The sequence below is a fragment of the Python bivittatus genome, unplaced genomic scaffold (genome assembly GCF_059951505.1).
Source record: "Python bivittatus isolate LINGU-HERP-01145 unplaced genomic scaffold, Pbiv_v1 ctg000320_np1212, whole genome shotgun sequence".
Lineage (NCBI taxonomy): Eukaryota > Metazoa > Chordata > Lepidosauria > Squamata > Pythonidae > Python > Python bivittatus.
Genome location: NW_028277052.1, coordinates 10,354,247 through 10,380,981, shown reverse-complemented (window position 1 = coordinate 10,380,981; position 26,735 = coordinate 10,354,247). Strand labels below are relative to the sequence as shown.

The window sequence follows — 26,735 nt, the reverse complement described above, 5'->3', positions numbered from 1 at the left end:
CAAACTGCAAACACAGACTCCACTTAACATTGCAAACTAGCCTGATTTTTTTTTCCTCTTTGCTTCTGGGTTGCAGTTGCAAATTACCACGCAGAGCTTGGGAAACATCTCCAGCTAGAACTGCTATAACAGGCTTGAGTTTTTAGATCGAGGAGGAGGAGGAGGAGGAATCTAGAGTGAATCCAACTGCCTTGACCAGAAGCTGGGAAAGCAGGCATCTTTTTCTTCTGCTGTTTTTTCAGCCTTCCAGATAATCTAGACAGTGGGAATGACACAGTAAGAATAGTAAAGCAACCATGCCTAGAAAGATAGAATTAACTGCCTTAGCTTTGGATAGGAACCATAGGAAAGCTCAGCTCCAGCCCCCTCTGTTCTTCAAGACTAAAGAGAAATTAAGGGAGAGAAGTGCCAAGGCCCAGATTCTTCCTACTACTCATCATGTGCAGAATCAAAACAAAACTTTAGCCCAAAAGATAAAACTGGGAGGATTTCTATCCTCATCTGGTCCCAACACAAAATAATGCCTCAAGTACTGATATTCCCAGATATTCCATGCATGGTCCTTTCCAGGAACAAGGAAAATGTCTACCAGTGAGGAGTCAGAGAAGACTTTCCATCCCACCAGAGAGGGAAAAGAGGAATACCTAAAATCCAATTTGAAATCAATGAGGGAAGATGGGATCAGGAATGGCCCCACAAAGATGCTCTTATTTGCTCATGACTGAGGTGAATACATAGAGGGGCAACCCCAGGATGCTTACCAGGCTAATGTCTCTCCCAGCTTTTGGAAGAGGGCAAAGTAATTCTGCTTTGCTTCCAAGAGGCTAGATAATTGGTGTGACTCTTCAGCCAGCAGCTTTGAGCATTCTCTCCTTGGTTTGGGGAGTTTGGTTTGCTGGTTTTTAATTGGATACTTTAATTGGATGTTTTTAATGTTTCTTAGATTAGCCTGATTGCTATTGTTTATGAGTTGGCTAGACCCAGAAGGCAGGATAGAAATCACACACCAAAACCCAACAAATTTCATGGACAAGGTGTTGAGGATACATATGGAACATGGATGCTTAAATAATTTGCATGTTTCCCTAAGATCACACATTATGTGTGTGACATTGATTCTCTCTTCCCTAGGATATTTTGGTTTTTTATTTGATTGTTTTACTTACCTACTTTTTTGTCTTGATATTTGTGTTTGTTTCAAATAAAGTAACACACACCAGCTCCAAAAAAGGGGGGGACATGATATTATGGGGCAGAAGACAAAAAGAATAGAAACACATCCTGGATAAAAATTTCTCTCTGTTTTTAGAGTGAGGCAAAAGGGTGGCAGTAGGAGTTTTTTGGCTGAGCAAGTCTCACTGACTCAATGATCAGCGTCCACTGATGTCCCATCGCACGTAAAGCAAAGATCACTTTGCCAGTAAGAAAAGGGGACGGAATTCTTAAGAAAGTCTGGTACAAACAATTACTTCTATATTGATTCCATTTCAGCCAATTTGGTTCAGGACTGATCTCTGCCTTTTAAAAGGATGATGGTGGGGAAAGGTATACGTTCACATATAGGTAACAGAACAGGTATTTCTATTAATTTTATTAGCATTAGTGTACCTGATAGAACAGTGACTTTGGCTCTTGCCAAGAATACTCCCACTTAAGGCAGCTATAGCTAATCCAATGAACTGCAATCTGGTGTTCATGCCACAAGGATGGCAGATGCCTGCTGACATGTCTGCAGCTTCCCTAGATCTGTGTAGCCATCCATATGGGCACATAGAAGCCTTGTAAATATGCCTTAAAGTACTACTTGCCTGCATTCTTTTAAACAAGCCAGCTGAGGACTGGGAGAAGAAATGAAAAGCTGCATTTCTGTGTTAGGTGAGGGCAAGCAAGCCATCCTCCTTTGCCAGTACACTTCTAATCAGCTGGGACTGCCAGTTTAAACAAGGACACATTATGTTTCTGGAATGGTTTACACTTCTGGTCTTCCCTTTCCATTATTGGTGATCCTTTATTGTTATTATAAACTATTTCAAAAGCTATCTGTTATTTATCTTGCTGTATCCTTAAGAGAGATCTTAATCAAAATGCACTGAACCTAAGTAAATAGGATTTGGTGTAACTAAAGACATCCTTCCTCTTGTTCTTGTTGATTCTCTGCTCTATATTGCTGGAAGACTGCGAACACTGTTTGAGCATACACATATACACAAACTTCATTAACTGGGACATCTCCTTCAGAAGGAAATAATGCTTAACCCCAACATGAATTAGCTAGTAAAAATGGCAGAGTGTCAGAAAAGAAAGAGACTCTCACTTAGATATCTGGGGTGGAAAAAAAAAGGACTTACATCTTGTGTGGCCTTCTCAAAAGCAGAGCCCTGCAGATGTGATGGCCTTCAGTTCCCATAATCTCTAACCACCAAGGCTAGAGATTATGGGAACTGAAGGCCAACACTTGTGGAGGACTGTGGGGGTTGAGGAAGGTAGGACCCTTCTCCATAAAACATCAGATTGCAGCTTGGAAGAAAGTTTTGTTGTGGGGAGGAAGCCAGGAAAGGGAGGGGAAGGAAAAGTAGATTCATTTCTCAGCTAACCAAAACATACAATCTGACAGCTTCCAACTGTCAGTTCAAAACCCCATTTCCCTCAAACAAAGCCATTGCCTCATCTGTGACTGACCACAAGTCTTCTAACTGCTCTTCTGTACATTTAACGAAAAAAGGGTGTTCTTTTTGCAATGCAGTCTGGGATTGCTTGCCAAGAAGGGAAATAAACACACATGTAGTGTGTGAAAGGGAAGGGGAGAAAACACAGCAAGAGGCAGTGGCGAAGAGCAGAATGGGACAATTAGTGGTCGCAACAGGAGGACAAAATGGTGACATGAATGGAGCACCAAGGTCCACAGGGAGAAAAATCCCCTCTCCAATTTTTTTCATAGGAAGCTACAGTCAGAGATCCTTCTCCACTATAAAAAGGAATGAGAAAGAGAGGGAGAAAGGAGCTGAACATATAAACACTTCCAATAGAAGAGAATATATGCAACTCAGGATTGAACTGTGGAGTCCTTGGTTCTCTTTGAGCTTGGTTGATGGTTTGCAGTTGTTTGTTTCATTACCCAACTAGGTAACATCATCAGTGTGCAATGATGATGTTACCAAGTTGGGTAATGAAACGTCTGCAAACCAACAACCAAGCTCAGAGAGCACCAAGGACTCCACATACTGTAAAAACACTTACACCACAGAGGAGGAGAGAAAAAAATTGGTCATTTCTGAAGCTTTTCCACCTACAGGTTATATTCTGAAGTGCAGATTCACCAACTTGGTGCCTCTCTAATGTGCAGGACTACAACTACCATAAGCCAACCCAGGAAAGCCATGGGAAGTGCCCCATACTGTGGGGAGGGGGGACAGAAAGAGAGATGCCGGCCCAGCCATTCAGAACATAAGAGTTTGAAGCATTCTGTGAGTCTACCCTTTTTTCTGAGGATAGTAATACTTTTGCCCCCGGTCAAGTTGCCAATTTTTATTTTAAATAAAACCAGCTCCTATCCCTTAATCCCCACTAATTGCAAATGTTAATGGATGATCATGCTTATCTCCTTGACATAAACAAGCTTTACCTGATGATGATTAAGAGAAACAAGCTGCTCTTAAAAGGTACAAAGACATTCTGAAAAAGGGCAGCATTTGGTTGGCTGAGAATCACACTTATCCTTTGGGAGAAGATGGCCACAGTGGTGGGGCTATCCTAATTGTTTAATTAATTCCATACTTATGACACATTATAGGCAGTAGGGTATCACATCTGGGCAAGGTAGGAGTTACATTTTTCCTATTTTTGAGGGAGGCTTTTTTTTTTTAAATAGTATTAAGACTGCAGTAGGCCTTACACTACCTTTCTGTGTGTCTCTCCCCTCAAAATGGCAGTAGATTCCACTATGGATTTTTGGCAATTGCACTGCTCATGTATCGCCCTGGGGACACAAGAAGAGTTTGTTAACTGGAAGGTATACTGCACTGAAAACAACTGAAATGTAGCCAGCCAACGTAACTACAGTTGGAGCATCAAAGGAATATTGATTTTATCAAAGTCTCTTTTTAAGCTAAACCTAAACTTTGAGTTGACCCAAGGGTTTTTTAAACAACTCTTCCAAAGTTTTTTTTTTAATTGTGATAAAGAAACAGTACTTCTGCAAATTCTTTTGCAAAACAAATCAAGTGTATGCATCCCACAAGTGGTTTCAAAATGAATTGGCAGTCTTAGCTAGCTGTGCAAGCATGCAGAGGGGAAAAACCTAAGTTGTCCCCCCCAATAAAAGCAGTTGTAAATAAATTAATCCCTTTTTTCCCCTTCCTGGCCCTAAAGACTGCCATCCAGATCATTACCCAAAGGATATGCAGGTTAAAAGATACACATACTTGAAAAAGAAATATCAATCTCCTTGCTATTCACATCTTATTAAAAGCAGAAACATAAACTGATAGGAAAGTAGATACCTGATACTGTACACAAATGTGGGTGTATGCACCCCCCCGCACACATGTACATGCAGAACTTTTTAACATCTAAAAGTTCTGCTAAATTGAAAGGATTTCTATAGCATTTTAGTTAGTTCTAAGACATTTTAAAAACAAACAAACAAGGACTGAGGTGGATGCAGGTTACATTTTCCATGTCTACCTCTCTCCCAAATTAAATGGTGAAGGCTGACCTAAACATGGAGGGACCCCAGCTCTGTGTTCAGATAGCATCATATTCCCCCCCTAAAAAATCTCCTTGGTATTACTACTTCTGTTGCTTTCCTTTAGCCACAAGGAGGTGCCACAAGGGGAAATATAAAAAAGAAAAAGAAAAAAGGGTTACTCTGCCATATGGTCTGCAAAAATGCAGATAACCACTAAATGGCAACAAACAGATGCAATTTGCTGCTATCTAGCGGCCATTTAGATTTTTTCAACTCAGATCTGGTAGCTCTAATACAGTCTGAAGCAGGACAGCCCACTTTGTGTAAACACAGTGAACACATGAACAAGAGTCCAATTCTGCCCAGTTAGGATCTTTCTTGGACTCTATCAGCCTTTAGGAGTAAACCAGGTCAGGAAACAGGCACCACAAGAAATACAAGAACTCTACTTTATTGATATAGGCTATAATAACAGAATCTTGAAAACCTGATAGTGTTTCTCCTTCCCTCCCTCTTATACCAAAGAGAATCAAGGTGGGGCAATTTTGAGTTTCTTTCTTATGCCTTCATGTTTTCTAGGGCTAAGTTCATGTTTTCCCAACAGTTACCACATTTTTTCTTCAAGGACATCTCTGTACTCCTCTACAGATCTGCTGTTCTAACTACTAAACCCAAAGACTATTCTGGGTCTTCATTCTGGGTTGGGTATTGTGGGAGTTACATTTCCTAGACATCCAGGTTGGGGAATGCTGGCTTAGTGTGCTTTCTAAATCTGAGACTGGTAGCCTTTTAAACCTTTAAGGAGGTTGTAAATCTTACAAACTGAGGAGTGATTTTCACTTAGGAAACCTGGTATATAAAGGTATGAACAGCTAGTACTTCCCAGTGTGGAAGGCAAGTCAAAGAATCCATTTCAGTAGGCAAAGGAAGAGACTGGAGGAATGGGGGCTGTTGCATGCATAGCAAACCATTGTTTAACTGATCCTGGCTTATTGTTGCCCATAAATGTGACATGTCAGGTATATACTTCCTTAGAAGCATTTGTTCACTTGCATTTGTTGTGCAGTACAGAACAGAAGGCCAAAGCTCCTTCTTCTAGTTTACCTTGTACTGCCTGCAATTTTTCAGATTATGTATAATTAAAAAGAACTGACACCATTTTGATCCACCACAAGATTTTAAAAAATTAATTAAGGATCAGCAATAGATTTCCTCTTCTTGTTTTCAGGGGAAGATGGATAGAAAAGCAGTGCGAAGCATGGAGGCCTTCAAGCATCCTGTAATCACAGGGGTTGGAGGACACTTTACTTCAGTCCTTCTGAAGACCACCAGCTTAATACCATTCCTAGATCATGATGATGATGATAATTTATTATTATTATTTAATAAATTTATATGCCACCTGATTCCCAGTGACTTTGGACTAAAGCAGAAAGATGACCTTTCAGGACTGTTTGGTTATCTGCCTTTACCTTTTTTCCCCTCCCAGGCAGGTGAAGACATTTCCAAACAAAGGACATAGCTGCAATCCCCTACTATTTTAATTTTCTAAGAACTTCTGCAGAGCCTGCGTGGAAATAAAGCTGATGCTAGAAGGTGGGTTTTGCTTTGGAACATGCCAGCTTTGTAAAAAAAACTTAGAAATCTTTTTTTTTTAATTGAAAGTTATATAGGTGTCTGCCAGGCGTCCCAGGAATAAGCATCCCCAAACACACTGGTGAGCGCATGTTTCAGGTTTCCTACTCCAGAACTAAACTCTACTCGGTGCCAGAGAACAGAGAAGTATCAATGCATGCATACAGCCTAATTAATTCTCCACTTATCCTGGATGTGCATATTTCACACAGAGGAAGTGGTATTCTGCACATGCTAGGAAGCACTGTGTTCATTTAAAAGAAGGAATAACGTTGAGGAACAGTTGAGGAACAGTTGAGGAACAGGAGGAAGAGCCGCAACCAAGAAAACAGATAAAAGAAACCTGAGTCCAGGCCAGAACTGTAACATGAGAAAGCACCCCAGACAAGACCCTCCCTAGTTTTCACAAAGATAAAGGGAGGGAGGGGGGAGCACATTCAGACTTGCAATATTCTGTTACTATAACTGTAAAATAAAAGTAGCATTAGCATGCATGTCTTTGGTTTCCTAGTCTGGTCTACATTGGAGGACAGGCATTTCTTTAGCATTCCCTTTACATCTGTCTCTGCTCACTGAATGCAGATGCTAAAGCCTGCCTCAAATTAACCCTGTACGTTTTGTTTGGGTAACAGGAACAGACCTTCCCAATCTTAATGCAAAATAGCTGAAGTGCAATCTCATGTTAACTCAAATAATAAGATGCTTTTTGCAATAGATAATGGCTTAGATCTCCCCCCACCGTCCCCGCAGGAGGGGCAGAATCAACAGGGAGTTAATTGGGACAAATATATCTGAGTCCAAAGTATAACACAGCCCTTAGCAGCTCAGCATTCAAAGTCTGGCGCTCTCTCCCATTTAATTAAATTAAATGAAGCTTTATTTGTTCTTTGTTTTTCCACTATTTGGGTGTTTCTCTGGAGAGAAATAATCTAGGGTTTTATCAGGAAACAACCAATGCAGGCAGAAACAAGAATACTAGTTTGGGAAACAAGGATGGTCCTTTCATAAATGGCATTGTAGTGTAACACATGCTTATGGGTGTGTGCAAGTGTGTATTATAAAGAGAAGCCAAACTAATCCTTACTCAAACTTTTTTCTGTCTGAAACTATGAGACTGCAGGATGCTTCTAGTATCATTAACTAAGATCTTGTAGGATTTTAAAGTCTAGTGGATTTCTTGAGCAGAACTTTTTATACTAGTGGGAAGGAAAGGAGATTGGCAAATCACTCCTAAATGACGCACAATAGATCATTCAAGTTCTTCTGACTATCTTCAACCATAGCAATGAAATATTCCTGCTGAATTGGCCCCTTGAATACCCCTGGCTCCACTTCATCTATTATTTTGCATTTTGCTGCAACTGGAGACTCTGAGAATTAGAGAGCAAACTTCATCAGAAGAAATGTGATTAGACACAGAGCCTTCCCTAGAGAAAACTGCAAATGGGGTGTTAAAATGTAGGGAAGCTTATTCCCCAAGAAATCCATCAAAAGATGCTGCAGGACAAGCAGTTGTGTTTGCTGTACCTGTCTGGCACAGAGTCCTTGCTACATCTTGGTAAGCAACCTTCTGGACTGGGGTACAGACTTGCAATTCTGAAAACATGTCAGAGTCATTCTCACAAGATGACTGTCATGGGTTGCACATTCACAAATCTGGCAATCACCAAATGCCCTCTGAGAACACTGATTCATTGCCCCCTGCTACCCCCTAGTCTGCCAAAATCCTCACTAAAGCTTTTAAAATCCTTTTCTCCCCCCAGGAGATATGTGTCTTTCCATATCTCTGGGCTGCAATCATCTGACGTCTTCCTTTTCTACAAATGCCTATTGGGCTCAGAACACTCTTGCAAATCAAGATAATTCCAGAGGCTGTCATTTCACTCTGTGCCAGCTCCCTGTTCCTTTCTTTCTCAAGAGTAAAATAATATTAAAAAGTCAAGCAGATTAGGAAGCCCAACAGATGGTACAGGAGGTGCCCAGGGGAGGCTTCAGAAGCCATAGGCAATTGGTTGCCTACTATGCCATTAATAGAGGAATAAGAGAGGAAATGCACGGTTTTGACTTTGAAGCTACACCTACAAAACATGTTACTTTAAAGGACAGAACTTGGGAATTTTTTGATTTTGAGAGAGAGGGAGGGAGGGTATAGTGAAAATTTGCACCCAAGTTCATCTTTCCTCCCTTCTCCCACACAACTATACAAGGTATGGTTTGTATGTATGTACATGTGTGTGTCTCTCTCTCTTCTCCAGCAATCTGGTTCCTGTGCAGAGAAAGTGGAGTGGCTCTCTGCCGCTGTGGGTGACCCAGTGTCACAGCATTTCCACCTCTGCCCCCCTTCCCTTCCAGGCTGAGCATCAGGCGGACAGTGGAACAGCACGTCCTGCTCGTTCAGCCTGCTCCAGCTGCAGGGAGCCAAGTAGCCAGCCAGCAACAGACCAAAGGAAGTGAGAGCCGTCACAGCACCCAAGAGCGACAGCTACAAGGTGGGCAGGACAGGGCAGGAGCTGACCCCGAAATTCCAAAAGAAGAGAGATAGCCAAAGAGCAGCCAGAGAGAGAAAACACAGATTTCCTAGATTATCCTCTTGGCCAGTCCAGCTGAAGGCTTTCCCAAATGCCCTGGGTCCAAAATATAATCCTGAGTTTATTATAATTGTATTTCTTTAAATCCTACTACAGAAGAAAAGGTTATTCTGCTTGGTTCCTATGCCCTAAAGCATTTCCAGCTTTGCTGATTTATGCTCAGTCTGTTTACAGGACACCCTTTTCCCTTAATTTTAATATAATCTGAGCTGGGTTCAGCTTTTATACGGGCAAAGGAGAGCGCTGCCATGGTTCTTGCACCTGAGAACTTTTTTTCGTGCCATGAATATGTCAAGTCTAATGAGCAGCGTAAGTCTGGCTGCAGTTTACTCAGAGGGGTAACCCACCAAATTCAGTAGGAGATTGTGATATGTGCAAGGGAATGTGCTCAGGGAGCCTTAGGCTGAGATCCTATGTACATTTACTTGGAAATAAGTCTGCTGGCATCTGTGATACTGACTTCCAAGGAAATCTCCATAAGAGTATCCTGCATGCTTGCTATTAAAAAGACTCTTATTCCCTTTTAAAATGTTACAAACTTCAAGATCAGAAATGTCTTAGTCCATTCACAGCTTTTTCTCTCTGGTTGTTACCCCCATGTAATTGGTCCCAGATGGAAGTAAAGGCTTTCAGTTTTAGACTGGGCTTATTAGTGTTTTATAAACCCCCCTCCCAGTAAATACAAATTTGCTCATCTACAGATTTCAGGAACATATTTTTGAATGTTTTGGTTGTTTAAAGAAAAGGATGTTCAATCAGCTGCATACTTCAAACCATATTACTAAAAAACTGATGTAATTTCTTATTTATTGCTAGGGTCATTCATTCATCGCTGAAAGCAAATAAGTAATTCTTCTTTTACAGCAATGAGGGAAATAAATGAATTTTTTTCTTTGGCCACTGATATTAAAGAACTGGCCCACTCCCCAACTCAACACAAGGTCTGCAATGCAAGAGAATTACAGCATCAGAAGTGTGCTGCTGGATCAAGCTGTCTATGAGTCAAGAGGTAGCAAACAACCTACTATTCATTAGCCACTAATAGCCTTTTTCTTCATGAACCAACCATCCATATTTGCTTGCATTTCCACTATTGCTGGCAGCAAATTCCACATCTGAATATAAGCTGCACAAAAAACGTTTTTTCCTTCAGGTAATTCTGAATCTTCTGGCACTTAGCTTTATTGGGTGGCCTTAGGTTCCAACATGGAACTCTCAGAGGGAGAAAAACATACTGGTATCCATCTATAGACCTTCCTGATAGTCAACTTCCTCCAGCTGCCTGAGAGAGGGCTATCCAGCTGTTTCTTGTGAAACACTCCCAGCCATCACTTACTGAGGCCATCTGTTCCATCAATTCTGTACTTGGTGAATTCTATTCTAGTCTTTCTTTTCTTACCAGTAGGAAGTGTCTTCCAACATTAGCCAAGAGCAATCTCCTGATCCACAGCTCTTAAGAACAGTTATCAGACAGGATTACCAGTTTGTTTTTAGAATCCAAGCAATAGCATTTTGTGTGTATATTCTGAATGGGGTTCAAAGCATTTCATTTACATGAACATCATCATTTTCACCATCATCTTTATACACTATCCCATACTGGCTCCAGGAACTATAAACTATCTTGTAACGTGACAATTTGACTTGGACTTCCATGATGCTAAAGGCTGCTTAAGCAGAGTTTGTTAAATGAACCCATAGCTGGCTGGGTTCACACAACATGCTCAGCCAAAACAAAGCAAACTGCTTAATGGTTTAGCAAACTGTGTGAACCAAGCTTCTATCCACCATACTGCAGGCTGAGCAGAGCTTGGGGGCTGAGAAGAAGGCTGCTTGCCATCCCAATTACTTAGTGAATCTGTAACAGCAGCTGAGATTCAAACCATGGCTTTTGTGACCTGGAGGCAGAAATGCAGAAGAAAAGTAGGCCCCGCATAACTGCCACAGGCTATCTACCACCCGTGTTTCTCAAACTTGGCATCTTTAAGATGTGTGGACTTCAGTTCCCAGAATTCCCCAGCCAGCCGTTCTAGGAGTTGGAATCCAACATCTTAAAGTTGCCAAGTTTGAGAAACACTGTACTAGACCATGCAATACTTCAAATATGAAGGGAGAAGCAGGATTCAGAGTCAACAAGCAATTTGTGCAGGTGACTGCACAGCTTTATTACAGTGACCACATGACCCCAGAAAAGACTAATTTGTTTGACAGCGTTTCTGACAGATTCAACGGGTACACCAACATACTCTCCAAATCACATTTTTCCATTGTAATCCAAAGCATGGTGCAGCCATAGTATTTATCCATTGCAAGGGGCAACAATAGTTCTTCAAGTCAGCCTTCTAAATAAGTCCACAGAAAGTTATAAGCCTGGGCACTCACCTGCAAAAGCTGCTTGTGGCCTCTGGGGACAAGATGAATTCTTAAATGCACAGCTGCCCACCACCCCAAAGTCTCTTACCTGCAGACATTGTGGATTAGGTAAATAACAACAATAGTAGCAGCAATGTTGTCTTGAGTGCCAATAAGTCCAAAAAGGGATGAGGAGGAGGAGGAGGAGGAAGAGGAATATTACCTACTTCTGCACATAAAACAGATGTTGTACTATCCCTGCTTGTGTGGATTTTCCCTATGGAACAGATGTAGAAATGGGTGAGGTTCTTGTCACTACCTAGACAAAACTGCAAAGAATGCTTCTTACTGGATTCTAATGAAAAAAATCTTTGGGAGGATCAGTGGAAAAAAGCCAAATGCTATAATTGGCCTGTCTGGTCGAAAAACACTTCTTTTGTTAGTTACCACTGAATAAACAGTGCAAAAAATTACCCAGGTTAGGATTTGTATTTTATATACTACTTGATTCTTGGCAACTGCTAGTTCCAGAACGAAGGACCTTAAGACCTAAAAGGTTTAGGAAAAGGTTAGGAGACACTTTTTTCCTAGTGTCTTAAAACTGTTTCCAAGAAAACTGGAGAAACTATGCAAGACAGGCACAGCAAGGAAATATTATCTGGGCAGCCAGAATTAATGTACCATAGAAGAAGGGAATTTTTGGAGAGCCGCAACTCCTTAGCCCCACGTGACAAACCTACCTCCATCAAAACTCCTATTCCACATCACTTATCCTCTGCTAATATGATGACAATGTGCTTTAGTTTACCTAAAAGTTGCCTGTCATTGAAAGGTAGCTGCCATCTCCCCACAATTCTGGCTTTTTGTCACCAGCGTATGCATGTACATCTCTCTCTCTCCATCCATCCATCCATCCATCCATCCATCCATCCATCCATCCATCCATCCATCCATCCATCCAAACATGTCGATGATCCTAATGTGCATTAACTTTCCTCACCCGCTGGATTCATTCATTAATGAAATGAAGTTTGGAGACCAAACACGCTACAGCAGGCTAGCCAATGCTTTTCAGATCTTTCCATCTTTCAGATCACAGTTCTCTAGCCAGCATGGTCAATATTCATGGATTATGGGGGCTAGAGTCCAGGTTATAAGGTGCCTGCTATTTCTCCTATTCAAAAACCTATAGAGATGGTTTTAGATTAAACAAAGCAATCACACAGTATGAATAGGCCTGGGGAAAAGGGAGATCTAACAACACTTAATTTGAATGTCCCTGAAGAATAAACTCCCTATGACAGAAAAGAAGATTATAATTTCTGTATAATAGGTACATACAAAATAGATAGCAACAACTGCAAAAAAAAGGGGGGAGAGGAACTCTGTACCTTTCATAGGTGTGTTAAGAGAAGATTTGGGTGTGTGCAGCTTGTTCTGTAGAGAAAAAAAGGAGTGACTCTAATTTAAACTGTTACACTTGGAAAACTATCTTATTCAACTGAGTGTGAGCTCCTCCTAAAATTATAGGATACTGCTTTAGTCAGGTAAGGTCATTTGCCCTGGTGTATCTAAAGGGTGCGTTTAGATTCCAAGATAAATCAGAAGACTTCCAGAACAAGTCCTTATTTCCCCCAGCATCAGTATCCTCAATCTGGATGAGTTTCAGTTGATAAATCCTCCATCTGATATATTATTGATCCCAGACATCAATTTGGCCATTGCATAGACTCACACAGGTCAGATGGAAAACAGAAATGAAGCTAGAAATCATTTGCAAGCTAGTGGTGCCTACCTCTGGTTAATTTTACCCTTTGATTTTAAGTATTGATTTTATCTTTAGACAAGATAAAGTCTTGTAGGAGCTAAGACAAAAGATCTGTCGGATCCTACAATATCCCAGAAATGGCCCTCCAGCCTTGACGAGTGTACTATGGAAATCTAAGTACACCCAATCTCTGATTAGATAGCCCATTCTTACCAGTAGACAGATTATGATTGCTCCTATTTTATAGGGTAGAAATTCTGTAACACAGCTGCAGACAATAAAAGAGAAATGCTGGAAGAGACCACTTAACTCTAGATTAGAGGCAATTCACCCCACAGGAGGATATTTAGAGTCTTTTATTTTACTTTCTCACCTGCTAAAAGATACCCACGAAGAGCCAGCCAGGAAAAGCAGAAACCATATGATCCTAAGCTTCTGAAACTCACTAAGCAAATAGCCCAATTTTATGTTCAGACAGGAGATAATAGATTCCAACCTAGGGAATGAAGAGATTTCTGTTTGTTTTCAAGAAAAGCCCCAGATGATACCATCACTGTTCCCCAGTGTCAGTCCCCAGTCTTTCCCAACCTGGATAAACATCTAGATGAATATCCCTTGCCTTCTGTGGCTTCTGGGTCTTCTCTTAGCCTTGTCTTTTCTGAAATCCTTTGCCAATGTGCTCCTCAGGTCACTCATAAGTATGAATACATGTAAGTATTAATTTAATGTAATGTAAGAATTACCACCTCCTCCTTTTCTGACTCATCTAATTAACAGGTTGTTTAGGTGGGTTGTACACAGGAGCTGTAGAGGAAAAAGCAGGGGCTGTTTTATAGGCTGAGTTCCCACACTGCACTAGGCAGTTTGCTTAACCATTACTGGATAAAATGCAACAAGTTGTTTTGTGCATGATGCTGTCAAAACTGAACCCACTCATACCAGGTCCCAGGCTAAGTTCACATGCCACATTGAACCATGTTTTGTTTAGTCAAGGTTCACTGAAGAAGCAAAAACAACAACAAAAAGGAAGCAGCAAGAGGCTAGGTTCGCATATAACATGAAGCTGAAAGTTTGCAAATCACAATGGCTGCACTTAAAAACACACACACACCCATACACATTATAGCTTATCATGCAAGAACCCAGTCAAAATTGAGTCAGAACCCCCCTCAAAATTCACATTTCAATTATATCAGTTTCACAATAGGATTGTTTTATTTTAATGTGCATGAGAACGTTGTATTTCATGGGCAGAAAATCACCTTCTGAGCACAACAGAAGAGCTGAAATGATCTGAACCCAGAACTCTCAGATGACACATGCTAAGTTCAGTCAGATTTGGCCATTCCTTGGCCTAACTGAAGACATGGGTAGAAGATGATGTGTTTTCCAAGCCACTTTTGATACTATCCATCATAAATCTACAAGTGAGAAGGTAAAAACCCTAGTAGAGGAGAATCCAGTCCTACTTGATGGGAGGGTTTCAGAAGATGCTGTTGAGCAATCTCTCCTCAGCAATGGGAAGACCATCCAGCTAGGTTCTTCACAATTCCAACAGTTTAAAATTATTTGTTTCTCCATGTGCGCAGGGTAAGAGTGTCCTGACCTAAGAGGTCGGGGTTACTTACAAGCTTGGTGACAATAAACAAGCATCCCAAAAATAGAATTCTTGATGGTGAGCAATCTAGTCAAACTGAGACTTGTCCAGATCATCTAGTTTGTTCTGTTTTTAAAAACGGATTGTCCCTGAATACTCAAGATTTATATATACTTTAGATGACTGTTTTAAAATCCTACTTTTTGCTAAAAACTCAGAGGAGATACTTGTTTCATTATTTCATTTGCACATCAGCCCTGTGAGTTGGATTTCGGAAAGTTGTCATATATCATAAACGGAAACCACCTGCACGCGTGATTACAAATCTTCATCTAACTCGCTGCAGATCACTGACCTGAACGTGGAACTCTTAGCTGAAACTGGCTGGTGGAGCTGCCTAGAGACATGGTCAAAGGCAATAAATTAAAAATCACATTTTACAGAAGGGGAAAACTGAAGCTAAAAAGCAATTTACACAAGACCAGGAACAGCACAGAATTATTTTATTTGAAATTTTTGTGCTAGCTATGATCACTTCCCTGCCCTTACTTTTAGGAAACATGACAAACCGACAGTGAGGTCCCCAAATTTGTTGGTCCTGCAGTTGTACAAAGGTACTGGGCCCTTCTCAGAAATAAGAGACAACACTAAGGCATTCAACTGTCATTTCTTATGGAACTGATGTAGGATGACACGACTTTTAGGAAAATGTGAATTACGGTCTGTTTTGGTTATACCTAAAGAAAGCAAAACAAACCCACATGGGTTTCTAAATCTGGACTGTTGTATGGCGTGCAGCTAAATTTTAATTGCCTGCTCTCTGGATTTTGGCACTGGTCAAACAAACAGAGGATGGGGGGGTGCCCTTGGTTTGTGATTTCTCTCCCCCCTTCTGTGTGTTTTGGGAGGCCACTTGTTGAATGGAATGGCTCTTATTTGAACAAAGGGAGCCCTCTGAGGTCCTGCAAGCACTTCTACAAAGCTTTCCTACAGAGCTGTACAAAGCAATTCTGGGGCTGCAGGGGTTAATTGGATCTGTTCCAACTGGCAAGGGCTGGGTGTGAGAGGCTGAGTTTGGGAAAAACTGTTGGACTTGGTATGCAGAGTTTTCTAGGAAAGGGGGGAGGGCTTTGCAACAGCAAAGAAGAAATGGGAGGCAGGCTAACCCATCCTTTGCAAGGGAGGATCCCAGAGATGATTAAAGCACAGCAACAAAAAATATTTACTCTGAGTCCCATAAAATGTCAGAGGCCAAGTCCTAAGAAGATGAGGACCTAGAAAACCAGGGTCTGTCCCATAAATAACACCAAAAAACATTCCTGAAGTAAAAACCCTTACTCTGTATTGCTTCCAATACAAAGGCTGCCATCTATACATGTTTCCTTACAGCAAGCTTGGCTGCTACCACAGTGAAATTCAGTGCTAAGTATACTTGCCTAAAATCAGATTGCAAGTTGCAATGAGAAGTTAACTAGTTCCCAGCAATCCCAAACCACCATTGCATTTCTTTGTATTTCTCCAGAAAAGGGACAACCAAATCTGAGATCACCCAACCAGAAGCACCTTAAGTTCTTTCCTGTCCCCAAAATGCACTCAGGTGTCAACCAAATGCTTGCCACAGAAGCAACTGGTGTGGGTTCTCTCTATGAATAATGTTAGCTAGGAAGAAAAGGCAAAACAAACGTTTAGGATATGCTCATTGCTCAAAATTGCTGCATACTGCATGGCTCAAAAGGGAAGTGTAACCAGACCAAGAGTGGAAGGTTAACTACACCTCCCAGTATCCCTCACCCTTGGTCATGTCAGCTGGAACTGCTGAGAATTATAGTTCTGCAACATCAGGAGGGCCACTGACTCCCTATCACTGACCTAAATGTTCAAGACTCCTTCCTGTAGACCCAGATAGTTGTATATTTCCTTCCTCTAAGTTCAAAATACCCAGGCATTGTTGACTGAAACATAAGAGAACCATATTACTTCTGTAGACTTCACTCAAAGCACTGCATAGCCGAACATTGCTGGACTTCACTCATGGCCTCTATTTAAACATGGATACGCAACATTCACTTAGTCAACAGGCTGTGTTGTGATAATATATGTCAACTGCCTCCTTTAATCAGTGACTTTAGCTCATGCAAAACTAAAATATACTTTCCAAATTGCAGAAGATAATAGTTCCTCCCATAGTTCGCACTGATTAGACCTCACCTTGAGGATGATGTGCAGAACTGGGCACCAGAAGTCAAGAAGTCAGACAAACTCAAACAGGATGCAGAAAATACAGTCCCATAAATAGAGTTTCGGAAACTGGGTATATTTAGCCTTGAAAAGAAAGGGTAAGGGGGATATAATAATGGTCTTCAGGCATCCAAAAGGGTGGCTCATAAAAAGGCCAAGCTTATTCTCCATTGTCCCTGACTGCTATACATAGAATAACAGCCTTAAGCTACAAGAAGATTCTGGCTGAATATTAGGATAAGCTATCTAATAAGAAGAGCAGTTTGATAACAGAACCAGTTATGGATGGAGGTGCTGGGCTCCCCTTTGCTGGATATCTTTGGAGAATGCTTTTATTTGGCTTCTTCCACTGAGCAAAGAATTGGACCTGATGGCCTAAATGCCCACCCCTTTCACTCTACAATTCCAGGGTTGGATTTGTGCTGGTGGATACGGGCACAATCTGATGTTCCCACGACTAAGGGAAGATCCGGTCCAAAAGTGAATTCTCCTTATGCTTGCTCTGAATCCTTGGTTGTTTTGGATGCCCTGGTAATCCAGCCCAGTGGGAAGGCGGGTAAGTTCAGCAGTGCAGATTTTAGCAGCAAACATCAAGACTGTGGTGGGTCCAGCTGCACTCTCCCCCACCTCACCCCGCCTGCCTAGCGCCAACGCATTGTGTGTGACACAGCAAGTACTCACGCTGATTCTCTGAACGCCGAGTGCCTCTCTCTGAATATGTTCCGAGAACAAGGAAAAACAGGCTGTTCCATCCCAGAATTGCAGCCCGGAACTACAGTGCTGCTGGGGGTGATGGGCTCCTTAGGCAGCGGGTTGTACCCAGGAGCAAAGAATGTTGTCCTCAATTTAATCACCCCCCTTTCTCTCCCAGCTATATCCAACCAAGAAAAACTAAACAGCGTGCTTGATTTCTGCCTAGTTTTACAAAAGGACATATAAACAGATTCTAGGCTAGCTCAGGAGGACTTTTTCTCCCTGGCCTGGTGAAAAATAAACATCATCCATTATGCTTTTGTAGAGCAGAGAACACCCCCAAATAAAGACTCTTCCCTAGGACAAAACAGCCTTAGATCTGAACAAAACCTACTCTCGTTGCTTTCTGCACCTACTCCAAGCAGCAATTTCTACTTACTCCTCTTGAGCCAGCTCCCCCACATGGGCTCTTAGAGTTAGGGTGGTTTCCGGTTCTTGTCTCAGTTTCCAGACCTTTTTGAATACGCTGTGACTTCCTCTGCTGGAAGGTGGGTTTTTGCTAACCTCAGAGTGGCAATGTGAAGGCTTACAGGGTGAAGGCTGAAGGAAAAGCAAGCTTCCTTTTTAAAAGCCAATTTCTCTCAATCCTCCATTTGTGCTAGAAAAGCATTGTCTGGGGAGATGGGTCTACATTATTCACAATATGCCACCTTCCAATTCTTGTGGGTTAGGGTTTGGAGCATTGTAGGAGCCTGGATGCCATCATCTCTACAGCGTGACAGATAGCTTTGCATGCAACACAACCGTGTTTTCTTCACTAAGCCATGATTAAAGAAACCATAACTCAGCTTGTGAATCTAACCTTCGACTTGATGAGATTTAACAACATTCTAAACTGGAAAGGAGGTTGAGTGTTGTTTTTCTTGGCTTTCGTAAAGCCCTTCAAGATCTTATTACAAGGCCATCCTTGAAGAACTGTGGGTTGATCGTAGCCAATATTTCTACCAGGCAACGCTGAAGCTCCACTTGTCTTTCAAGCAAAAGGAGCACACGGGGTTTCTGTAACAAAGCCCTATTTGAAGACAAAGTTACCTTAGAAGGCTTCCAAGCTTTTAAAAAGTTATAATACAGATGTGAAGGTCCCCAACACATTTTATGGTAACCATTGATGACTGGTAGACTGCATTTTATACCTGGATAATTTTGTAATCCTCCCTTTAAACTATTGTGAGCAGTGTTTAGCAGACAGGTGGCACATACAATTTGAGAACAGAAATCACAATTAATAAGAGCTTGTGCCCTTCTACACAAACTCCCTTTTGCCCCAGTACCATTGCAGGCAAAAGGATATTTCATGTGCAGGCAAAACACAGCCTTGGCATCTCTCTCCTGCAAGAAATGGATGCATTAGGAGAATTGGCTAAAGAGCATGAAACTGTGCTGGCTACCCTGAAGGGAAGGGGAGAGGAAAGGGTTAACAGGGCAGGAAGTGCCTTAGAGGCGCCACTTCCTGCACCAGGCTCTGGTGGTCCTCCACCCTTGAGAGCAAGGCTGTGGGGGCAGCACTGTGCATGTCTGGGAGTGAATGATTGCACAGGGGAGGGAAATAACATTTTAAAAAGAGGGCTAATAGTAATGGGTGTAATCCAATAACCTTTGGGATCAAGGAACCCTTGCTCCCTTATTGGAGTTGTGCCATGTTTCTCTTACAGTATGGAGAATTTGCTAGGGAAGAGAGTTTGGATCAGCAAAAAAGATTTCCCTGGAAGAATCCCAGGCACAGATTAGCCTTTCCGCTGACTTGGTGCCTCCAGATGCATTGGACTGCAACCCCACCCCCACCATCATCCTTGCTCAGCACGGCCTCTGGAGGTGGAAGATGCAATCCACACACCAAAGGGGCATCAGCTTGGAAAAGTAGAGTTAGATCCTTAAACAGGGTATTAATTACTGAATTCATGTAAAATTGCATGGTAGATGCACTGGGACTACAACATCCAGGTTGGCTAAGGAAGTCTGAGATACAGGAAGCAGTCATACCAGGAACAGAAACAATCCGGCATTTTTCTTTAATGTCGTTTCATAGTTCCATGCCCTACTGCAAGCGTTTATGTCTTTTTTACGGAGATGCAAGGAGGTATACCCCTGCCTTTTTCCTGCCAGACCTGCCCGATGTGTGACAAACAAGTTCTGGGCTAAGAGTTAAGCATTACATGTTCATCTCCACCTTCTCCCCCAGGAGCTCCAAGTGGCATAAATGATTCACCCTCCTTTTCCCTTATACTCAGAACAACAACACTATCCACAAGGTAGATCAGGTTGGGCGAGAGCAGACCAGCAACAGAATATGCAAATATTAAAGTCACCCTGCAAGCTGGGTGTCTCAGTGGGAGCTGAACTCCGGTTTCTCCACTTTTAATCTGGCAGTCTACCTACAACATCATACTGGCTCTGCAGCTGGGTGAAAGGAGACAGGTCTTGTTCCCCAAAGAATGAGCATGGAGAATTTGGGGGCTGGGTTGAAGAAGGACGTTCATGCTTCCAAACCTTCAACCTTCTGTCTCACAGCTCTACTTCCTAAGCAGAGAGGCTGGTCTTGACAGGCTTGTCAACAGTAGAGCCTTATCTAGCAAGCAATGATGACGCCAACGCGTGTGGCCAGGCAACAGCTGCAGCCAGGTCACCTGATCCCAGGAACAAGCAGTCACCCTTGTCTTGGCACAAACGCATCCAGTTCCAGCTGAGAGCATGGCTGGCCGCCTGCCATTGCCTGCAAGAAGGGTGCCCAGTGGCTTCTTTGCACAAAGGACAGATGGCAGCTCTCCCTGCATTTTACATGGAGGTGCGAGCTCCTGGCAACTACAAGCCCCAACATGCACTGCGTTCTGCTCAGTTAGGAAGCTGTGGCCAGAAAAGGGCTGTACGCTTGAGGGAAGGAGGCATATACAAAATGGGTGGCATGTGGACAGTCCCTATCCTCCAAAAAAATGAGCAAAGGCAAGGGACAAGGACTGATAATAATGTATGAATTAGAAGTCTAATTATGTTTCTTTGGCTCAGCAATCAATCTCAACTCTGTTCAGGTATTTGCCTAAATCTCCTAAGTTGAGGCAGGATGGAAGATAGGATCCTGCGTTCTACCTGCTCCCCAAACAGAGCTTCTGCAAACCCCAAAGCTAAACCTAATAGCCACTGAGATGTTAAACACCTAGAAAAATCAGAGAATGTAGAGACTAACTTTCCACTGCCTCCTGGTATTTCTTCCCAAGATCTCCATATTTGTTGTTGAGAACCACCACCACCACCATGTAGAACTCAATGGAGGCACCATTTTTATTAGGCCATTATTCGGTACAGCCCCTGAGAAAACACCAAACTGTATGTCCTCTATATCTTGCAACCTCAAATCTTCCCCCTACCAGTCCACTACCACCTCTTATACCACTGCAGCACAAAAAGAAAGCCCAGCATAACATCCTGTTTTGAAAAGCTGAGGGGGTGGGGGGGGAGGTAGAGGGATTTTTTGGGGAGGTGTAATGTACTCCCTTCCTTAACAAAGGTGCTTAAGTTTCCTTGGAAATAACAGGTGAAATTTCCCATAATCCCTCTTGTGCTTTAACACAGTGGCCTTGTGGGAAATTTGAACTAAATGGTAGCATATAAATATCCTGACAACTTTCTAGGAGCAAAATGCCAGCTCCAGCCTTGCTCTCCTATGATCTTATGTGAAGAAATCCAGTGAAGTATCCAAATTAAAGCTTATTATTTCTCATGGCCCTCAGTGAAAAGGTTTAGCTCAATACCTGTTCAGCCCAACAATTTTCCCAACCTGTGGTCGTTAGGGTCCTGAGTAGACAGCTCTGACCCAAGGCTTCACTTCCAAATCTACTGTGAGCGTGCCTGGGACTTCTAGGCTATTTTAACGTCAGTGTCTCAGGCTGTAGAGCAGGCATATTTCACAGCAACTTACACTCATGTATGTTGGGAGAACAAACCATACCAAGACTGTCATAGCAGTTTAACATGTCAAGATCTGCCACTGATGCAAAGAGTAACAGCCTCCATTGCTAATGATCGCTCATAATTTTCTGTGTGAGTTATTCTGATGTCTGTTCTAAAGTCTTAATAAAGGAAGGTGCTCCAAGTTTTGTAAGAGATCATTACAAGGGCCTCATTCCCCATCCCATGTCCACAGCTAGTATTACACATGTGAAAACATCTTGATATAGCACAGAGAAAATGGAAGAAAAGGAATAATGTACACAAAGGCCATTCTTCCTTCAAATCTCTTCCAACAATATTACTACTTTTGTCAACAGGACAGTGTGGTCCCCCCCCCCTCTGATATTTAGGTTCAGTTTGTGACATGATGGCTTGGGGGGGGGGCTTAAAAAGACAGGTTCCTTCCCCAGTTTTATTGTTTCCACTCCTAAGATGTGATAGGGCCATGGGTAAGACAGCCCTGATGAGGTCAATATTCTACAGTTAATATGCCAAATCCTAGGAAAATATTAACTCTCAGGATTAGGTTCCCAAGGGTAATTGTCTGGAGTTCATTAGCTCACAGCCAGTGGACTGTAACCACTTGGGTGACCTGCCATGCATATATTATCACATGCAATAAAACATGGGGTAGAAGATCTGTAAAAATGTCTTTCCACCTTCCCAACCCACAGTCCTCCTTCCACAATTTTTATGTACATGTATTGCAGAGGAAGGGAAAATTTCAGTGTTGAACATGAAAATTCAACCCTACATAGACTTCAAGTAAGCAAAGAGAACACATACAAATATATCACAACTTTTGAGCTATGTGTTAGTGAGATGGACACATAGGGAGCCTTGCTGAAGCTCAACATGAATAGACATAAAATAATGTGGCTAGCTTGTAGGGAGCAGGATTCCATCTGGCCCAGATGATACTAGCCTGCAAAATGTGTTGCTACACTACTGGAGAATGAAAGAAGAGACAATGAGCTATATGTCTAAGCTGCGTATGAAGAGAGGAGCTTCTCTTCTAGCAGCTAGTTTAGTTTCAATATCAGACAAATGGTGCACTGTCTTCCACCAACCTATTCAGCTGCATGAACTAACTGACCACCTGTAGTCAACAGATCGATGCTTGCTCAAGCAAAGGTGCTCAAAAAAACATAGTTTAATGTTTTAAAGAGAACATATTATTCTAGCTTTGTGCTCTGTTTCTACTGCTTATTCTATTCTTTCTGCAGCACTTAATCATACCCTCTTGTATTTACTTTTAGTTGATAACAGCGATCAAGTGCCCACAAGAGAGAGAACTTGTATCTGTATCACATTATCTCCCATTTTAACAAGCCTTGTGCAATTTCTCTTCATTATAGGTGAGTCAGATTAGAGTCCATTGCTTCTGACCAGGGAGAAGCTGGCTCTAGATGACTTTAAAAGAAAGGGAAAAGGTATGTGTACAATTGTGATTATCAAATACTGATCGCTTATAAAAGAAATTAGCAAATTAGACATGGCAGTTGCTCAGTAGACACACTCTGCTGGATTTAGGATTGCTTTTGGCAGAGTTTTCAGAGGGATTGGCCCAGAAAGTACAACTGAGAGAAAGCATTAAGGAACTCCCTAGTGACACAGTCACTGGTGACTAGAAGTTGGCCAGGCTGCTAAAGTTATTTACTAAGTATATTTTCTATTGATGGTAAGTTAGAATGGTATTCACCACAGGTGTAGCTGTAAATCAGTCCCAGGTCAATTGCAAGTGTGAATCTGCCTATGAGCCAGAAAAGGAGGGTAAGTTTATTCAAGCCACAGTTTGACTGAAATGTATCTAATTGCTATTTCCCAACTGCAATTATCCTTCCAGGTCTACATTCTTCCAAACTTTGAAATGAACTTTCCTAAACAAAAAATGTGAACCTCTTTTGAGAAGAGTATCTCAAAATGTAGATGCCGCTGAACATTATATACAAATGTGCATTATATGAAGAAAAATTGCTTGTAAAAATAGGTGCATTAAGAAAACTATGTACTAAACTGTGTGCATTAGGAGAAAAGCATATGAAAATGCTTATCAATTTTTCATGCACGCTTTAAAAAAGAACAAATTTCAAACTAATGCAAGAAATGGGATGCAGCAAACTCAAGGTTGGATATGTGAGAAATTGAGTTAAATTGAACTTCATAGATTCTGCCCATTCTTATTGGAACTCCATTTACTCAGTGGACTTCTTTTCTGGAAGAATGAAATATAAATAAATGTAAGGAAAGAAAGACTGTAACATGCTTGGAGAAACAGTCCTAAATGAAGCTGCTGCTGCAATAATAATATGTGTTGCTTATACTATGTCTAAAATGCTTAATTTAAAAAGTATATAGATATGTATCAGTTGGGACACGGAAGAAACCTGGTAGATTGTAACAGATCTGAAGAACAGCTGGCTTTTATCTGCTCAAAGAACAGCCCAAGTTTCTTCCAACTCGCAACCTGCCTTCCTTGCTGCAATCTGAGATAGTTGCATGAGGCTCACTTTAACCTCATTTCTCTCTTAAAAATGTTAAGATCTGGAAGCTGGAGATTCTTCATTCCCACTAACTTCTCTCTTTCCTCACTCTTCAAGCCCCTTCATTTCTTTTGCACTTAAAACAAAACAGATATGGGAGGAAAGTCATCACTTACCCTAATAAAATCATTAAGTTAGTCCTGTTTTTACTTTTCTGCAAGCATAACCAGTGCAAAGCAATAATTTACTACTAATCATTGCCCTGTAAAAATCACTCCAAACACACATATTGAATGAACAAGTCAGTGGTGTGCAAAATAGTCAGCAGCCTGGTCTGCTGTTAAAAATATCTGCCAGTGATCATCCTTGGCAATCAAACTAGGCATTGTAGGCCAGGCTATATTCACATTACTTGTTTTCATCGTTCTCCCCCACTGTCCAAAACAAGCTTCAACCTGCCCCAGCAGGAACTGGCTAGTTAAGGGAGCCAAGAAGTCCTTGTTCTCCATTAAAGCTGCCAGAACAAGAGGTGGATTGGCAGGAATTACAAAAGAGCTTGGGTGTAACTTGAACACCTTCTCTGCTGAGAACAAAAGAAACAATCTACACTTGCTCTATTAATTGTTCACTACCTGGGAAGGGAGGGTTCTGTATTGATAAAGAAGTGGAAGAAAATAATCAATTGAGCCTATCTCAGAAGACACAAGAACCATAGCTGCCTTATATTAACTCCAAGTTCATATCATGAAATACTACAACTTAGCTCTAGTCTGTTGACTAAGCCTGGCTGAGTTCATATAAACCATCAACTAGGACTGCAAGAACTGAGTTCATAATGCACTATACTCCACCATAAGGAAGCAAACCACATCATGGCTTAATATGACGTGTGAAGCCAGTTTTTTTGTCTACCTAGTTTCCAGTTTTTCTCAGTGCAACTCTCAAAAGGTTTAATGGCACAATTGTTCCCATTTCCTTTTCCCTAATGGGGAAACCTTAGGGAGGAGCAGCATTTGGGAACTTCTGCACACAGAGCACTCCCTTTTTCACTGAGTTATCTCTGAGTTATCCTCCTTCCCCTCTGACTTCAGGAGAATATGGGATTATTCACCAGCCCTGAAGCTCCTGGGTTCCCAGACTGGTGTCTGCAGCCTCTACCCTTGATGTCCATCTTGTTCCATGTTCAATTTGATGTGATTTTAATTTCTGGAGATATTTTAAATTAAAAAAAAATAAAATAAAATGGGAAGTTAGCTTAGCAAACTGCCAGCCTCAACCATAACTTTTATTTCACATAATCTTTCCCACCCCAGCATATACACCACAGGCGTTCAGTAAAAATGACAGAGAAAAAACCCTGTGTTTTGGGGGGAAATGTGCCCACCTGCACACCTACTCTCACTCTTTCCCCCTCTGAAAAGAAAAGAGACAGGTGAGTTAGGGTGGTAGAATGCCTCCAGGAAAACGAGAGAGTAATATAGAGCAACTTCACCATTTGCCTTTGGTAAATCAGTATTTCGACATTGCCTATACTCTCTGAAAGAGTTTATTACATGCCCTCAGCATTTCAAATAAGCCTGCTAGCACTTGGGGATCCCCCACTTAATTTTGTCAGAAAGAATTCTTGTTTTCCAGAGAAATTCATCAGGGGCTGCTACTCCTAGTGACTTTTTGCTACCCTCAGGATCTGAGTCACACAGTTCACCTCCATAGGTGCTGGGGAACAGTAGAAGAGGGTACATCTTGTAGGCCTTGCATAAGTATCTTCTGGCACCTTGATGAAAATAGGAGGCTCAACTAGACAGACCTTTGTTCTGAACCATCAGAATCCTTTTACATTAATCCACAATGGACATTTGTGTACACATTACAATAATACATGGGGGGGGGGGGCTACTACCACAATTCTCAGCTTGTCAGAAACTCATGTTTAACTTTTCCACTCTGTTATAGACACAGGACACATTTTTTCTCAGCTAGATGGGATTATTTTTCCACTATTCCCACAGTAACTGTTGTTAAAATTGATCCTCTCTCTTGCTCTTGTGCTTTAATGATATTTGAAATAATTACTCCCCTTGAGCCTTAGTCTTCAAGCCACACTTGTCCAGAATCCCAGAAACTGAGCCACCTGCACTACACCATTCCTTCAGAGTGGGTATCCATGGTATGCTCCAGAGCTTCCAATAGTAAAATCGGATTCTCTAATGGAAAAGGTTAAGATTGCAAAGGGCCAGCTCTAATTTGAGAGCACTCCAACCAGCAACTTATGAACAGTGAATAAAAAAAACAGCATTTCTTGCAATAAATCCCACAGTAAAATTTGACAAAAATATGCATTAACTAAACAAGGATTGCAGAGTTGGGCTTTACTAATTAGTTTGTGCAAAGCAGGAGTGGTGAAAGCAAACATGTTTCCAGTTTTTCCAATTACTCTCTTATTGTTGGTGTTCCACAATCTCTTAGCTGCTAGAATATCTGCATCCTCCAATTTCTACTGCAATATTCCAATTGCTTCTCGGCCTTTTGGCTAAGATCAAGTGTAGTACTGCAATATTTATTTCTGAGTATGCAACCTGCTGGTGATAGTAGTTTACAGACAATACAGTAAGACAAATACTGACACCTGATATTGCAGATAAGTCACATTTAACAATATGGTTTAAACCATGCAGTCTGCAGTTTATGTTCA

At 41.6% G+C, this 26,735-nt stretch overlaps 1 protein-coding gene and 1 pseudogene across 3 annotated transcripts in view; one reads left to right on the top strand and one right to left on the bottom strand.

Annotated features, from left to right (window-relative positions):
* The window catches only part of ZMIZ2 (zinc finger MIZ-type containing 2), an 86,634-nt gene that overhangs the window by 38,275 nt on the left and 21,624 nt on the right, over positions 1-26,735 (bottom strand). Inside the window, exons 2-3 of one of the 3 annotated variants that reach the window (XM_088139061.1) lie at positions 3,898-3,976; positions 42-255 (exon numbers count right to left, since the gene is read on the bottom strand). The exons of 1 other annotated variant lie outside the window; for it this stretch is intronic. The gene's annotated coding sequence lies outside the window, so the exon portion shown is untranslated. Of the gene's footprint in view, positions 1-41; positions 2,210-3,897; positions 3,977-26,735 lie in introns of those variants that run through there. One more of the 3 variants, XM_088139062.1, reaches the window with a different exon arrangement.
* Positions 26,554-26,624, top strand: LOC112543246 (U2 spliceosomal RNA; annotated as a pseudogene).